The sequence below is a fragment of the Gallinula chloropus genome, assembly GCF_964237585.1.
Source record: "Gallinula chloropus genome assembly, chromosome: 5".
In the NCBI taxonomy this organism is placed as follows: Eukaryota; Metazoa; Chordata; class Aves; order Gruiformes; family Rallidae; genus Gallinula; species Gallinula chloropus.
Genome location: NC_140090.1, coordinates 28,114,319 through 28,130,721, shown reverse-complemented (window position 1 = coordinate 28,130,721; position 16,403 = coordinate 28,114,319). Strand labels below are relative to the sequence as shown.

The following is a 16,403-nucleotide window of genomic DNA, read 5'->3' as shown; positions in this document are numbered from 1 at the left end:
GCCACCCCTCAGCTCGCAGGCAGAGTAAAGGACAGGCTTAGAGAAGCGGTGGGGTGGTAGTGGAAAGCATAAAAGAAATCTATCTATCACAGAATAAAAATGAGAAAAAGAAATAAATGATGCTCGCATTTTCTCCAGCCTGGGTTTCCAGAGAGGAAGTTGAGTTAGGTCTTTCTCCATCGCGTCCCGTGGGTTTGGCTCCAGTGACTGTACCCCAGGATCAGTGCTGCCTCAGGCAAGGCTTGAGAGACCTAAACTATAACCGTGCTGAGTTCTCCCTCTCAAACGAGTTCTACTTCATAAATGTTTGGGTGTTTGTTTATGGCTTCTTTCTAGAGCCGAGGCTGGGGCTGTGCCAGCAGGTCCCTACGGCATGAGTGCACTTGGCCACCTGAGCTCCACCTGCACAAGCAGCAGGGGACATCGATAAATGGGGCAGCAGCAGGACCAATGGGGGTGAAACATAGCTATTTTAATTAGCATCCAGCCATCAGCCTCTCCAGACCCTGTGGCCACTGCAGATTAGACAGGTAGTAAAACAAAGTAAGTATGATCCTCCTTGGTTACTCAAACGTTGGGGTTTGCTGAGAAAACAGCCTTGGGTTTGCCAATACAAAGAGCATTCGCTCCCTCAGTGCTCATCAGCAATTTCTTAACTCACTGGTGAGCTGCTGCCCTTATTTGCTGCTGAAGCCTTCACTAGGTTTCTGCGCTGAACACAGAAGCATCACCCAGGCACCACGAGCACCACCTAAAATTCACCTCTTCAGCCTGCCGTGGCTTAGAGGGGAAAAAAGAATTTTAAAATTAAGAATTTTATATCTCTATCTATGTCAGGATAAAACCGTGACTCTGCAGGACTCTACTAGCAATGAAGCTGCAGCCGCCCCAGCAGCCAGCCGGCACAGCACACGTACCCGCTCTGGCTCAGCCAGATAGAGCATCCGGGAAAAGGGAGAGAGCAGGAAGAAGCCCCGCGAGCCCCTGTGCTTTCCTGGGGAGCGGAGTAATTCTGAGCTAGTTCAGCTGAAGATGTGCCTCTTTCAGAGCAGAAGGTCTCACGTGCACGCCCGAGCCGTGTTCCAGCAGCCCAGGAGCTCTGCGAGACGAACCCACATCGATTTTAACACAAACGCCCTCAGCTGTGAGGCCGCGGGAGCCCAAGTGACGGTTCTCACGCGAAACCCAGCAATGCTGAACAAGCAACCTACTAACTAAACAAGACTAAGGGGGGACCTTATTAATGTTTATCAATATCTGAAGTATGAGATGCAGGGGGAAATGGCCAGCCCCTTTTCAGTGCTCTGTGGAGACAGGATAAGGGGCAGTGGCTGCAAGTTGGAGCATAGGAAGTTCCACACCAACATGGGGAAGAACTTTTACCCAGTGAGGGTGAGGGAGCCCTGGGACAGGCTGCCCAGGGGCGTGTGGAGTCTCCTTCTCTGGAGATATTCCAGCCCTGTCTGGATGCCAACCTGTGCAATATGAGCTAGGGACCCTGCTTTGGCAGGGGGGTCGGACCTGATGAGCTCTCGAGGTCCCTTCCAACTCCTGTGATTCTGTGATTCTAACCCTGCATCTCCACTGGCACAGAACCACTGACCAGCACCCACCTATTCCTAGCGCAGCACCTGGTATTTTGGCAGGATGGCCCACCTGCATGAAGCAACCTGCTGCCAAGCCCAGCAAACACAAACCAGTTCTTCACTGTCCTGTCCATGGGTGACTTCTCCTATTCCTGGGAATTCTCAGGTGCCCCTAGTGCACTGGAGATGACTACAGTGTTGGTTAGCAGGAATATTTAAACCTACTTTTTTTTTTTTGGTTTGGTTTATTTTATTTTAATTCTAGGAAATAAAGTACTGACGTTTTCCAACCAATTTAAAAAAACCCAACATGAACAGAAACCCGCAGACCGCCCCAGGCCAGCAGGCGTCAATCTTGGTTTCAAAATGAGCAATGAACTCGGCACAGAAGAACACTTAAAGAGCATCTTTCACTGTGCTGACACCTTAAACACTGGAAGCGAAACCTAGCTATGTAAGACTGAGGTTCTGTATTTGCCAGATTAAAAAGAACCAACCAAACATAAAAATTATATTTCCAAGTCAAATAATTATTAAAAAAAAAATTAAAGTAGCTTTGAGCTTTGTGTAAGGCCCCTCTTTCCTTGTGTGGGTAAAACCTAGCTACTGGTATGGATAAAAAAGGTTACAATAAGATGCAGACATGTGGGCTGGCACTTCGTTGGTGGGTAAAAGCCATCTTGCACCCTGCAACCCCAGCACCACAAACCTGCTCTCTGCACATGCTGAGCACCACATCGTCACTCCTGTAAACTCCTCTGGGTTGGCACATCCAGACCATCACCATGTCGCCCTACCACCTCCTTTCCCAGCTCTCTGTATCCTCCCCCTCTCTCGTGCGACTCGTTTTACACAGGTCCTGTAGTTCACTGCACAAGTAGTGGGTACTTACGAGAAGCCCATGCTCTGGAATCAAATTTCCCAAGCTGGAACTCAATTCATGTCCTTTTCCCAGCAGCATCCCAACAGCTGTAGCCCAAAACCAAACACCTGTGGTCCACTTCCATCAGTGCAGAGTCTACCTGGCTTCAGACATCGCTTCCTGTCATGATACTGCAGGAGATTCCCCTAAAATCACAGTCCTACATCGGGTCAGCCACTTAGGATGAGAAATACCCTTTCTGCTCTGGATTGTGGCGGTTGCCTGGTATCTCTACAAGCCAAAGCTCCAATAATTCACACCCACAATATGCTTTGCATGATAATCCCTGAGCATCTTACACTCAAACCCTTGTCAAGTGCAGATGCTGCTCCCGAGTCCCAAAGCGAAGAGGAAAAAAAAACCCAACCCAGAATGCAATGCCTCACGTCTGGAAGGAGTTAAATGTTCCTGTTGTTTCCTTGGCTTCCTGCAACTATCTAAAGATGCTACAAGGAGGACAGAAATCCTTTAATTTCCAGAGCCCAGGTGATCTGTTTTTGAAATACCACCGTGTTTAGCAAAGTATTGTATCTACTGCCAACACAGTACTGACCCCCAAAACCCCCCAAACGACCATAAAGTGACCAAAAACCAGCAGCACTGGAATGAGGGCTTTATAATCCGAACTGTGCTCCATCCAGTTTTGAGCCAGAACTAAAACCCACCCACACGACATGCCAGGATCCTGCTGCCCACCGAAGTGCTTGCTTTGATTGATTCCTCCTCTCCAATCCAAGAGCTAAACCAATGTCAAACTTTTAAAGAATTACTTTGCTTTAAAAAGCCAAAACCAAGCCTGAGAACCGACGACTGAAGGACAATGACCTCTCGTGGTCCCTTCCAACTCCTATGATCCTATGATTCTATGTTTGGAGTCCCAGGCTGCGATTACGTGTTCTGAGCAGTTCAAAGAGAGGAAAACAATCCGTCCCTGCTTGGCATGTCCCAGCTCTTTGCTTCACAGCCCCCGCTGCACCATCACATCGAAGATAAACCGGTCACCTGGGGGGACTGAAACCTCAAGAAAAGTCTATTTGCTGCTGCTGCTGTGCTGGGTTTTCTTCTTACCACTGTTACTGGAGACTCCTTCCTAAATCAATCGCTGTGTAATTGACCTTCTTGCAACCAGGGAAAAGCACAACGGTTTATGTCAGCGCTTAGAAAGCGTTAAGAGTGGTCTGGGTCTGTAAATGCCATGGTAGAGACCATCCGTTTCCATTCCTAAACAGCTTTACACCCTCCTCCTCCTCCTCCTCCCCCCTTTACAAAGTATTCCACGTGGATCCTTTCCACCTTCACCGTGGATCTACAGAGAAAGCTTTGGCAACTGCAAAATTAGGAAAAAAGCAACAAAAAACACAGAAGGTACTAAAATTATCCGTGCTACCCACACCCTACAAAACTCCCAGCATTCTATCCTTGTTACTGCCTAGCAGGGATCACGGGGGTGCTTCTGTGGTCCCTGAAAACCAGTCAGGGATGGGAAGCAGCTTCTCTTACCACCGTGGACAGGCAAAGGGAGCTCAAAGAGGTCAAATGGTGCCATTGCCATTTGACTCTTAGGAGACACAAACTCTGCTTTGAACAGTACCAACACAAACCAGTTCACCAATGAACTATCACCAAGCTCTCTCTGAACCACATTTTCCCTAAGCTACCAAAAACAATCATCAAGAAAACACCCTCTTGAATCGGTTCTGTGCAAATCGAGCCAACGACGTCACCAAAACCAGCCGAAAAGGGCAAGAGTGAGCTGCCCCAGCTGTACCAGGGAGGTCTGAACTGGGCAGGCCAGTGCCAGGCAGAGATGACACGATGCCTTGCAGACCGTCTATCGCAAGGGAAGAACAAAGTGCACCCGCTGCCGAGCCTGGAAGGAGGCAGACACCAGCCTATCTGATTTATAGCTCGAGTTGGAGAACATTTAGTGTAGCTTAATTTCCAGATGGGTATTTCTACTCATTAATTAATAAGATGAAGCCATTATTCATTGATGGGAACACTTCATTTTTATTCTAGTCCGTTTCCAATGAGTTGTTTAAGCTACTTTAAAAACATAGCCAGGCCAGGTTTGGAAATAGCTGGGTTTAGCAGGGTTTAAACATGTCAAAAAGAGCAAAACAAAGCGAAGATGGACACAGCGTGCTCCAGGGTCAGGCAGAAATGTGCCTGGATGCTTCATCTTGGAGAAGATGAAGCAGCAAAATAAACAACAATGTCCAAGGTAAAAACCAAGAGGGATAAGGACAGGGCAGCACAGGTTTATCACTTTAAAAGCAAATAAATAACTTAATAAAATGAGCAGAAGCCAAAGGCTGAAGCCTTCGGTGAGCTCCTGCAGCAAACTGTGGAAGCAGCCTTGCTATAATTAACTCTGATGAGTTTAAAAACACGGGGCAGAACTGGGAACAAAGAGGTTATTTGAATAGTTTTCGCCGTATTCACATCTTTCAATGTGATGGAAATCACCCCAGCCTACTCGAATGCAGAGTGAGGAACAGCCAAGATCACTTCTGAAGGACACTAAGAGTAGAAGGGGAGTCCCACAGAGCCACACAAATCAAGTTTTGAGAGCTGGGAGAGAAAGGCAGGAGGAAGAGGCATAGAACATCGGCTCTGCTGAGTAGGGTTTCATCCCCCAAATGATAGGATGGTTTCAAGAGGCAGAACAAAAAGCCAATCAGGTAACAGGAAAAGCAAGACGAAGCTGAAGATCAAGGCGAAGCTGAAGGCAGGCAGACGATTTGTTTCTCTGTCAGGATGCTCGGCTGGTAAACTGGCCACGAAAGTTCTGATCTTGCTCAAGATTCATTAAAGGAACCCAACAACTAAACAAAAAGCCTCCCCTAAAAACACAGCCAAGAACCCACCACCCACCCTGAGCGGCTACGTGGGGCGTGTCAGCAGGAACATCAGCATGAGCCACCCTGACGCCAGCACAGCCCCGCTTTAAACAGCCCACTCAGTGATCCATCCCCGCCCCAGATCTGTGACACCCTGACACCCGGCGTAGCGTGGTAGCTCTCAGTTCACCAGGAAGACACAGGAGAGACACGTTGACAACTGACACCGCAGAGATCTGCCTTTGGAGCATGTGAGGCAGAGTTCAACAATGGGATGGAAAATGGATGGACACAAGGTTCAATGACAAACGGATCAAACCCTACCCACCTCAGTGACGGCGATGGCAATAATAACGGTCAGAAGTCCAATTACAAGATGAGAAATACCTGGCAAAGCAATTACACAGGGAAGAAAAGCCAAAGCACTTCACAAAACCCAGCATCCACCATTTGGCGACGATGTAGAACACCCAAGTTCATTCCAGGATGCATTAGCAGGCAGGGGAGGTCATTACTCAGTGACGGTCTCCAGGGCCAGAAGTTGAATTGCAAGCGACCAAGGAGAAACCTCTGAGAAGAGATTTTTTTTTTAAATGGGATGGATGCTCTGTACAACTCGGTAGTTCTCCCAATATCAGCCTGTCCTCAGCTGAGGAAGGATGATACATTGGCCCCAGCATTTCTCAGGATGAGCAGCTACCTGCTCACACAGGGAATCTGAGACCTCTAGACCAGACACATCTCCGGTCTTCTTTAGTCGTATACTTTCCAGACAGCATTTCACTACGTAGCAGTAACTGGGTATTTCTGTGAAGGCTGTGAATCTCCTGCACATCCTAAAACCTGAGACCTTGCCATAAAACCACCAGCCCGTGTCCTCCACACCAGTAGCTACCACCACTTGCTACTCATGGCTGCTTTCCAAGCCGGCATTGGGGTGTGCTTGGCACACAAATCACAAAGCCTCCGACGGATTCTGCCGTTCCCAGGAATACAGCAGGAACTCAAGGGTTTTATCTGCACATTCCGGTTCCTAGGTAAGAAAAAAAGAGCGCAGAGGGAAACTGCTGAGCAGTGAGACATCCCAAAAAGCCACTTGCACTGGTCTGAGTGATGAATTCGATAAGGGGTTCTTCACAAGCCACTCATGAGGCAGTTACCAGGTTATCCTGGGTAGTGTTTCCCTGCAGGAAGGTGCCCCTCAGAAGCTTGCCCCGTGCTTTCCAGCCTAAGTAGAAAGAAACTGTTATTTCTCAGCCCCTCATCGATAAAAAGCCTCAGGCAAAACAAGGGGCCTGACAGTAAGCCCGGGATAAATGGCCATCAGTTGGTATCCCAGAGACCACCCCAGCCACATCCTTTTAGGAGCAGCTTCTGCATTTAAATTAAGCTGAAGACAGGAAGAAAGGGGATGTTTCTGCATCAATGACTCCTGAATGCCTAGAGTCTATGAAGCAAACAATTACCTTGTTAACTTGTTCTCCTCCCTGCTTTCTAGTAAAGACACTGTAAACTTGTCTCACCAGGAAAAGGGAGAGGGATTCACTCCCCTCCTCTCCAACCACCTCACCTTCCCGGCTGCTTCCAGCTGTGACCAAAAGATGCTTGAACACAACAACACTGTGCTTGACTCCACGCTCTAAGATGCACCCTCACAGTCATCTTGACTCAAGAGATGAGCTTCAAAGCCCACAGGTGGAGGAGTGGTGGCAAGGTGTATCTACACCAACTTTACACCCGGAGCAGGCTCTTGGGGCAGGCCTCGTGCTGCTCTGCTTCCCATCCTTTCCACATCCCGCATTTCTGGGCTGTGTCACAGAGCACTCTGAGCTCGCAGACTTGATTGTTGTGGGCAGAACACCTAAAATTTAACCCAAAACATCTCCCTGGGCCTCACATCAAGGGGAGCGTGCCAAACACGGTCCTAGCACAAGGAAACAACCTTGCGTGAAGATGTTACAACCTTTGAGACAACCCCACGCAGCCCTCATACCTCACTGACATCACCAGCTACACTCCACAGAGCTGACCCCCTGCACAGGACTCACCAACACCTTCACGAGCTGCTGCTGGTCCTGCCTCCCCTTGGCTCCTTCCCTCCGATCACGGCTGCCTGGTGCTCTACAAGCCAGCACCAGCCCCAGCCCTCGGTGTCAGGTGGCTGGGGACGTACAAGGAGGTACGAGCCGAGCCCCACACTCATACTGGTGCTGCCTCTGTTACACCTGTGAGCCCACAGCAAACTCAGGGATCTCTCCCAGGCCTGGGCACACCGCATTCTTCCCTGCTATCGGTACAGAAGTACCACAGGCGTGGTATAAAAAGGGGGTTGCGTTTGGTGCTGGAGTCGGGGGGCTGTTTTGCTGAACATCAGGCAAATGGTGTTTGTCTGCTTTACTCCTTGTGGGGGTGGGGGGGGTGAGTGGGTGGGTTCGGGTCAACTCCACTGCTGGATTTCTAAAACCACCTACCAGACCTCGTAGCCTTGGGATACCAGGCGGATAAACCAGGATTGCTGAGGAATAAAAGTCTCTGTCCCTCCGCGTTACGCACAGTCCACTAAAGCATCCTGACTTGCATATTAACAGCTATGGCATGTAACCAGAAGTTAAAATACTAGTAATGAGAACAGTAATTATCACAGACTATTATTTATTTGTCTACTCATTCGAAATTTACGGGGAGGGGGGGAAGTCTTCAACATTTACAAGAAAGCAATTAAGGCAGCAAATGGATTATTTCTCTTTAAACCTATGAGAAAATGCTCAGTGCATATTTCCTCTCTAATTTGTCTGCACTCAAGAATCTATTTTTGGAAGTCTCCCTAGACTGTATTGTAGCACCACATGTACTGTAATGGCATTTTAATTAGCCCAGAGAGCTGGAAGATGCACTATGCATCCAAAAGAGAAGCAGCCTAACAAAATGAGAGCATCCTTCTCTCCCCTTCCTCGAGATTTACAGCAGCTATCAAGCCGAAATACCAATTATGGTCTCAATTGGAATCGACTGCGACTGCTATAAAAAAATCCTGTGCATCTCAACAGCCTATGGAACTCAACACAAACAAACCTTGTATTGAAGCACTATTTACTCATACGTTAAAGGTGGATGGTAAAAATAAAATGCTGCAAACGTTCACAAGCAAAACAGGGGAGAGTAGACTATATATATATGTATTTATATGGAATCACAGAATGGTTTTGGTTGGAAAAGACCTTCAGAATCATCGAGTCCAATCATCTATCCAGCCCCACTAGGTCCAACATCAGACCATGTCACCAAGTACAGCATCTCCTCTTCTTTTAAACCCTTCCAGGGGTGGTGCCCCAACCCTCTCCCTGGGCAGCCTGGCCCAATACCTGACAGCCCTTTCAGTGAAGAAATGTTCCCTAACACCCAACTGAACCTTCCCCTGATGTAGCTTCAGGACGCTTCCCCTTACCCTGTCCCTGGCTACCAGGGAGAAGAGACCAACCCCACCTCGCTACAACCCCCTTTTAGCTGTAGGGAGCGATGAACTCTCCCCCCTGTCTCCTTTTCTCCAGGATAAACACCCCCAGCTTCCTCAGCCGCCCCTCATCAGACTTGTCTTCTGAATCCTTCTCCAGCCTGGTTGCCCTTCTCTGGCCACACTCAAGCATCTCAATGTCCTTGTAGTGAGGGGCCCAGAACTGAACACAGAACCATATGTATATACCTGTAAGAAACGTGGGGAAGAACTGTTCAAGGGCATGGAGTGATAGGATGGGGGCTGATGGTTTAAACTAGAAAAGGGGAGATTTAGGTTGGATATTACAAAAAAAATTCTTCAATATGAGCGTGGTAGATCACTGGCACAGGTTGCCCAGAGACACAGTGGAGGCCATATGCCTGGAGATATTCAGGGTCAGGTTTGATGAGGCTCTGAACAACCTGATCTCTTGAGGATGTCCCTGCTTACTGCAGGGGGGGTTGTACTAGATGACCTTTAAAGGTTCCTTCTATGATTCTATGTATCTTAAGCATGGAAAGCAGGGGGACATGGCCAGCCCCTTTTCAGTGCTCTGTGGAGACAGGACAAAGGGCAATGACTGCAAGTTAGAGCATAGGAAGTTCTGCACCAACATGGGGAAGAACTTTTACCCAGTGAGGGAGCCCTGGGACAGGCTGCCCATAGGGTGTGGAGTCTGCTTCTCTGGAGATATTCCAGCCCCGTCTGGATGCCTCCCTGTGCAATATGAGCCAGGGAGCTGCTTTGGCAGGGGGTTGGACACGATGATCTCTCGAGGTCCCTTCCAACCCCTGTGACTCTGTGATTCTGTATTAGAGTATATAACATGTATATATATCAGAGCAGGGCTCTGAATATGTTGGGTTTTGTCCTGCAAGTACAAGCAAGAAAACATCCACTTAGCTGCAATCTAGTCCCCTCTCGTTTGCACAGGGCTGTTGGGGGGTTTATGCTGATTGGGATTATCACTAACACTACACCTCATACCCCAAGTCAGCCACCTCGCACTGCCAGCGAGTCACCCAGGGTGTAAAGCCCACCAGCATGGTCTCATATAGGTTTAATTCACTGCAGCTCTGACTTCTTAACTTTATATGTGGCAGAAACTAGGCCAGGCTGATGTCCATCTCCGTGACAGAAGAGGCTGACATATCTGCAATAGTAAACCTCTTCTGTGCCCCTGACAATACCGATTACTCCAGAGATACTCATAGGTCCAGATGTCAGGTGGAGTATGCACAACATTCCCCTGAAGCCAGCAGCAGACTGCAGCGCTCAGCACCTCGCAAGCAAGAACTATGATGGATTTTAAGCTTTCTTTTGCATTATAATCCTCATGAATATTTCACATGAGTCAGAAGACACTCAGGCGTAATGTCTACAATAGCTTTGTGCGGCTTTCCTACCCAGAACCCAGCAAAGACAAGTCCAACAGACCCCACTTCGGTTAACGTCAAGGTAAAAGATACAGCAAGAGGTAAGAGGACAAGCAGCCCCCAGTACATGAGTAGGAAGTTATCCTGGAAGCCAAATACCTAAGGTGTGCTAAACCAGGCTACTCCGTGGTCTTCGAGGTGTTCACAGGCTACTCTCCACATGACAACACACCGCTTTTTAAAGGCTAAAAAACTCAAGGGGAAGGCTGTGGATGTGGTCTACCTGGACTTCAGTAAAGCCTCTGACATGGTTTCTCACAGCATTCTGATTGAGAAACTGGCTGCCACTGGCCTGGACAGGTGGACCCTCAGCTGGGTTAAAAACTGGCTGGATGGCCGGGCCCAAAGAGTGGTGATGAATGGAGCCAAATCCAGCTGGAGGCCGGTCACGAGTGGCGTCCCCCAGGGCTCAGTCCTGGGTCCAGTTCTGTTCAACATCTTTATCAGTGACCTGGATGAAGGGATTGAATGCTCCCTCAGTAAGTCTGCAGACACTAAACTGGGAGGAAGTGTTGATCTGCCCAAGGGTAGGGAGGCTCTGCAGAGGGATCTGAACAGACTGAACCAATGGGCTGAGACCAGTGGGATGAGGTTTAACAAGGCCAAGTGTAGAGTGCTGCACATGGGACAGAACAACCCCGAGCAGCGCTACAGGCTTGGGGGAGACTGGCTGGAGAGCTGTCAGGCAGAGAAGGACTTGGGGGTATTGGGTGGCTGTGACTGACCATGAGCCAGCAGTGTGCCCAGGCAGCCAGGAAGGCCAATGGCATCCACCACCACCCCAGACAAATGCACAATCAAGTGAGGAAATATACCCCAAGATTTAAAGGAAAGAATGGCAACATGAAAGAAACAGCATGTGTAAGCACACGTTCGAAGTGCGATTTTCCTTGTAAGCCAGAAATATCCATATTTAATGCTGGCTTTCATTCCATTCTACTGTAATAACTCTCAAAATCAGCTCGTTTGGTATACCCAGCAAACAGCCACAAAGTCCAACTACACACTTGAAGCAGAATCAGAACAAGTATCCTATGTCCTCATCACTTGTCGTACCGTGGTTGGCTGAGAGATTACTCAGCCTTCCTCAAGGCAGGATGGACAATCTCCATGTCCACCTGCTCCCACTTGGTGCCAAACATCTACCTAGAAGATGAAGCCTACCAAAAAGGAATAGGCAGACCCAAGCATACCTCTGGCTCCTAAGGTAGGGGTCAGCTCAGGCTCCATTCAACAGCTTCACCACCTCCTATGGACCATCTCCTCCTGGACACAGCTGCCAATCAAGCTGAGTACCTGATGGCTTTACTTCTCCGGTTACAGGCAGAGAAGGCTGGTGCTGTACTGTGTACACACAGACACACCACGGTCAGAAGCACATTTGGGCACTGTTGCGGCACTGGTGTTTAAGACACCTTTGTGGTAGGCTCCATCTGCTGTGTAGTCATTTGGCACTGAATGGCTGGATTTCTGGGTCTTCCATCCCACCTTGAGTAAGACTGAGTAACCTCTCAGACAACCAAAGTGTGACAAGTGATGAGGACACAGGACACTCGTTCTGCTTCTACTGCAAGTCTGTACTCAAGACCCAGCTCTACTTCAGGCTTCCTTCACCCAGCCATGTCCCACAGTCCCTCTCTGCGCTTAACATCAGAAGGTACTTGGTGGTGGCACCCAACACCTCCTCCTGCCTAGTGCTGCCTTGAGCTCTGGCAGGACAGCTCAGGGTTTCCATCACAGAGAACAATTCAGGGTGCCCCTGGCTCCCCAGATTGCTGGTGGGTGGCTCAGAGTGGGCTCTGCAAGGTCCCGCTATGTCCTGATGTTAGATCCATGTCAGTCTGGTCCCTTCACACAGCACATCCCATTACCCCAGCTCTTTCCAAAGGAAAGCCAATGACTATTGACACCAGGAAAACTGTCCCAGTCCCCTCCTGAATATCCCAGCCATTACCTATATCAGCTCCACAGTCTGTATAAGGTCTCTTCCCATAGGTTAATGTACAGCTTGCTAAAATTTGGACTTTGGATATTTTTAAATCCTGGAGGGGAAAAAAAAGACTATATTTCCAAGTGTCTAAAAGTAGGCTCCTCTTTCACTAGCCTGACAGAACACCAATGTCCCCACTTGCCTTGAAGGAGCTGAGAGGAAGGAGCTGCTTATCTCTATAAATATATTCATAGATATTTTCCCTGGCACAAAGCACTTCCACGTTAAAGGCAAGAGATTCATCAGCTCGTAGGGACAGCTCCATCCTTACTGCTTTCGCTCTGCCAGCGCGCTCCTGGCACGGGGGGAGAAGAGTACAATCTGCCACCATCTGCGGGGTGCTATCCATCTGAGGGGGGACCGGCCTCAAGAAATTAGCATAGTCCAAGCATTAAACTCGACTCCGGAATGTTACGTACAACCCACAGGCTGGATTCCAAGAGAAAAGCGTTCCTGCTCCCTGCTGACCGCACCTTGGTGGGGTGTTTGGGTTCTTGACAGTTTTAACGTAGCCTTTTATCCGAAGGGAGTAAAACTTTCCATCCTTCTAGGAACGTACATGAGGTAAAGGCAATATCCCGCTGTGAGTGCTCCTACGGGAGGGCGGCATTACTATCACGAGGAGCTTCATCTGCTGAGACAGATCCCAGGGACTCCAACATGCTGGGGGAAAAGCAAACTCCACGGGCCCGCCTGGGCGTTCAGCAGGAGAGGTGCGGCTGGCACCGGGCCACTTCACAATCACGGCCATTCAAACACATGAATTCCCGTTTGAGAGCCACAAATTCATGGATACAATGCCACTTTGATCAAAGCTAATATCCCAGCAGGTTTTAAAAGCTGATTGGCGATACAAAAAATGGAGTGAGGAAAGAAAAAACCCCACAAAACCCCTCTGACAAAACCCCCTTGGAACAATGCACGACTGCCAGTGAATCACCAGCAGAAGGAGGCCTGGGAAACACACTTTACAGACAGGAGGGAAGGTTGAAGAACCTGCTTAATTTTCCCTTCTCTCCAGTTGAATAAACTGTCAGGAAGAAATCCAGCTGAAAGACGGCTTCCAATCTATGAAGGTGCTTCCAGCTCCTGCCCACACACTCGCAGGACGCTGTGGTCGAGCTAACAAGATACTGAGCAGGAAAAAAACAAACAACACAAACAAAACCCTGGAAGGTTTGCCTTGTTGAAGAGGGAAGGACCTGGACGGCACGGGAACCCCATGGCACAGGAAGCCCACAGCACAGGTTTCCTGCCTCTCCCCAGCCCCACCTTTTGCTGGCACAGACACTCTAAATGAAACTCACCCACAAAACCATCCCTCACGCAGGCTGCACCCAAGGGGTCCAGTCCTTTCCACAGCAGAAAAAGGAAGTGATGATCATTACTCAGCAACACAGGGCACCGAAGCTTTCGGAAAGCAGGCTAACCCAGGGAAAATTCCTGGATGAAGCAGAGGGCAGGGAGAAAAGAGGTAAAGGAAAGTGATGGTCTGCCCTATCCCTGCATGTTGCTGGCAAGAGGAGCCATCTACTATGTCACTGCTCACTGTATGCCTTTTCACCTTCCACGCTGCAGCTTCTTGAGTGGATAGCAGAATCAGAAAGCACAGAGGAAAGACACAGTAAACATTTTGCTGAGGAAAACAAATACAGAGAGGTGGAAAAAGGACCGTCACCAAACAGAGCAGGACCTGGGTTTGATGGAGCTGCCAGATGGCTATCGGAGCGCAAGCCTTCCAGATTCAACCTTTCGGAGGGCTCCAGCAAGCCCCTCTCCTCCAAAACAAGAGCTGAAACCCTGGGGGAAGGCCCTGAGGGGGCTCTTCTCACCTCCCTGCTGCCACACCAACCTCAGTCAACACACAGCAGGACAAACAGACTCAGAAACAACAGCAGCTCCACAGGTGCTGGTGCCTCGCATCTTTATCCCTCAGGTATGGCAGTAACCACAGCTCCCCTCTCGCCCAGGCTTGGATTAGGTAGGGCAGCCTAAATTGTTTACATCCCAGCTTGCTCTGCTTTCACACGCATCCACCAAACAGGCAGAATCCATAACTCACCCACCTGGAGTGGGGTCAGCCTGCTCCCCACCTACCCACAAAGGGCTAGCTCCTTTGGGACTGAAAGCAGATGCCTTGCTTCATCCTACCCGTTGTATCTGTTAGGTCATGTCCTCCATCCATAGAACCTGTAGTTAAAGGTAATGTTTGAGCTACAGCAGGTAGGGACTCACTTGAGCTGGGAGAGCAGTCCTGGGGTAAGAGCCCGCAGCCAGGTGGTGGGCTGGCCATGGCCAGCCTGTCAACTCACCTTCCCAAAAACTCATCCCTGCGTGAGGTACATTCTCCCCATCCAAGCTGGTTATGCTGTAACAGCATAGAACAGCTCACTGGTGAAAAAAACCTTCTCATCAAACATTTTCAGGATCAGAGACAAGCCTACCATGCTCAGGTCAGCCTGAAGGGCAGCTCGCCCTAACCCCACTGAAGACTGCAGTATCGTGTTTAAAATGTCATTGTTACCCTGGGAAAGGGAAAAAGAGCAGCTTTCTTGCCTTGCTTTGCTCCTGTCTCAAGTAGGCGCAGACAAAAATACAAGGTATCAGTGGACAAAGTCCTCTAACAGACCACGAAGTCAAAGCAGCCACCGCTGGCACTACTCCAGAGAGGAAGAGCTGCAGCAGCAGCAGCACATGGAGGGAACATCAGTGTGAAACACGGGAGCGCCCAGCTCCAGGGCTGTACGTACCAAATTCGCGGTCCTGCCCAACACCCTAAAAATCACCAACACCCAGAGACCAAAATCCTCTCCCAAGGTGCTGAGGGAGCCGAGGACAAAACAGCCAAGAGAGAAAGCCCAGCAAAGGGCGACAGTTTAACCAAAGTCACAGAATCACAGAATCATAGAATGGTCTGGGTTGGGACGTACCCCAAGGATCACAGAGTTCCAGCCCCCCTGCCACAGGCAGGGCCACCAACCTCTAGGCCTGGAGCTACACAAGGCTGCCCAGGGCCCCATCCAACCTGGCCTTGATCACCTCCAGGGACGGGGCATCCACCCCCTCTCTGGGCAGCCTGTTCCAGCCCCTCACCACCCTCTCTGGAAAGAACTTCCCCCCAATATCCAATTTAAACCTTCCTTCCTTTAGCTTTAATCCATCCCCCTTGTCCTGCCATTGTCTACCCTTTTTAAAAGCTGATACCCCTCCAGTTTCTCTGCTCCCTTCAGGGACTGGAAGGCTGCAATGAGGTCCCCCTGCAGCCTTAAAGCCACCAGAGAAAGTGGTGCATACGACTACACTGCAATTAAAAAGCGCATGCAAACCAAAACACCATCCCCATACTCCAAACGTCAAGGCTGGCCCTGAACCCCCTAGACAAATACACACACACCCACCCCACAAGCACCAGAGCCAGAGGCTCATTTGCAACTAACATGGAGACGTTCAAGGCACTCTTTTTTTTTTTTTTTTTTTTTTTACTTTAAAACACTCAAACTGAGTGTGAATCGCTGTGTTTGTCTTAGAGCTGGGACGATGACACATGCTCTGCAGAGAGCACTGGATGGAGACCACAAAAGCAAGTGAGATAGGTGCAGGTGTACCTGCCTGCACTCACATGAGAGGAGAACAACAGAGGACTTCTTAGAGTGCCACGAGACCACAGACAGTGAGCACAGGCCCTTTGCTGCTCCTCAGAACAGAGGAAATCCCAGACATTCACGTACTTTTTGAACTGCTCCTGACTGCATTTTGGTAGCAGTCCTTCAACAGAGTTCACCAAGGAGCTCTTCTCAGCTCACCCCAGAGCTGAGGCAGATCTTTCAGGCAGTATGGAGGGTCTTGTTTTGGTGCTCGGCAACACAGACCTTCAAGAAAGTATTTCAAGTTTCCTTATACTGCATTAAGCACCAGCAGACACACATCATTTCCAGCACTATCAACTCTAAGCATGGTCCTCCAGCAGGTAAGGAATGCAAGCATCATCACCCTGGTGCTCTTGGAAAACCTCAATGACCAACAGGAAAACTTACTGGCCAACTGGCAACTTATACACACTTGGTGTGCACCCACAACCACTGAAAGCTGAGAAGGTTCCCAAGTACCCAACCCTCTTATTAAAGATGGCTCAT

At 49.3% G+C, this 16,403-nt stretch overlaps 1 protein-coding gene across 1 annotated transcript in view; it reads right to left on the bottom strand.

Moving 5' to 3' along the window:
* HDAC4 (histone deacetylase 4) overlaps nucleotides 1–16,403 on the bottom strand; it is a gene marked incomplete at its 5' end in the record, with an annotated part of 200,178 nt that overhangs the window by 157,050 nt on the left and 26,725 nt on the right. The window lies entirely within an intron of this gene.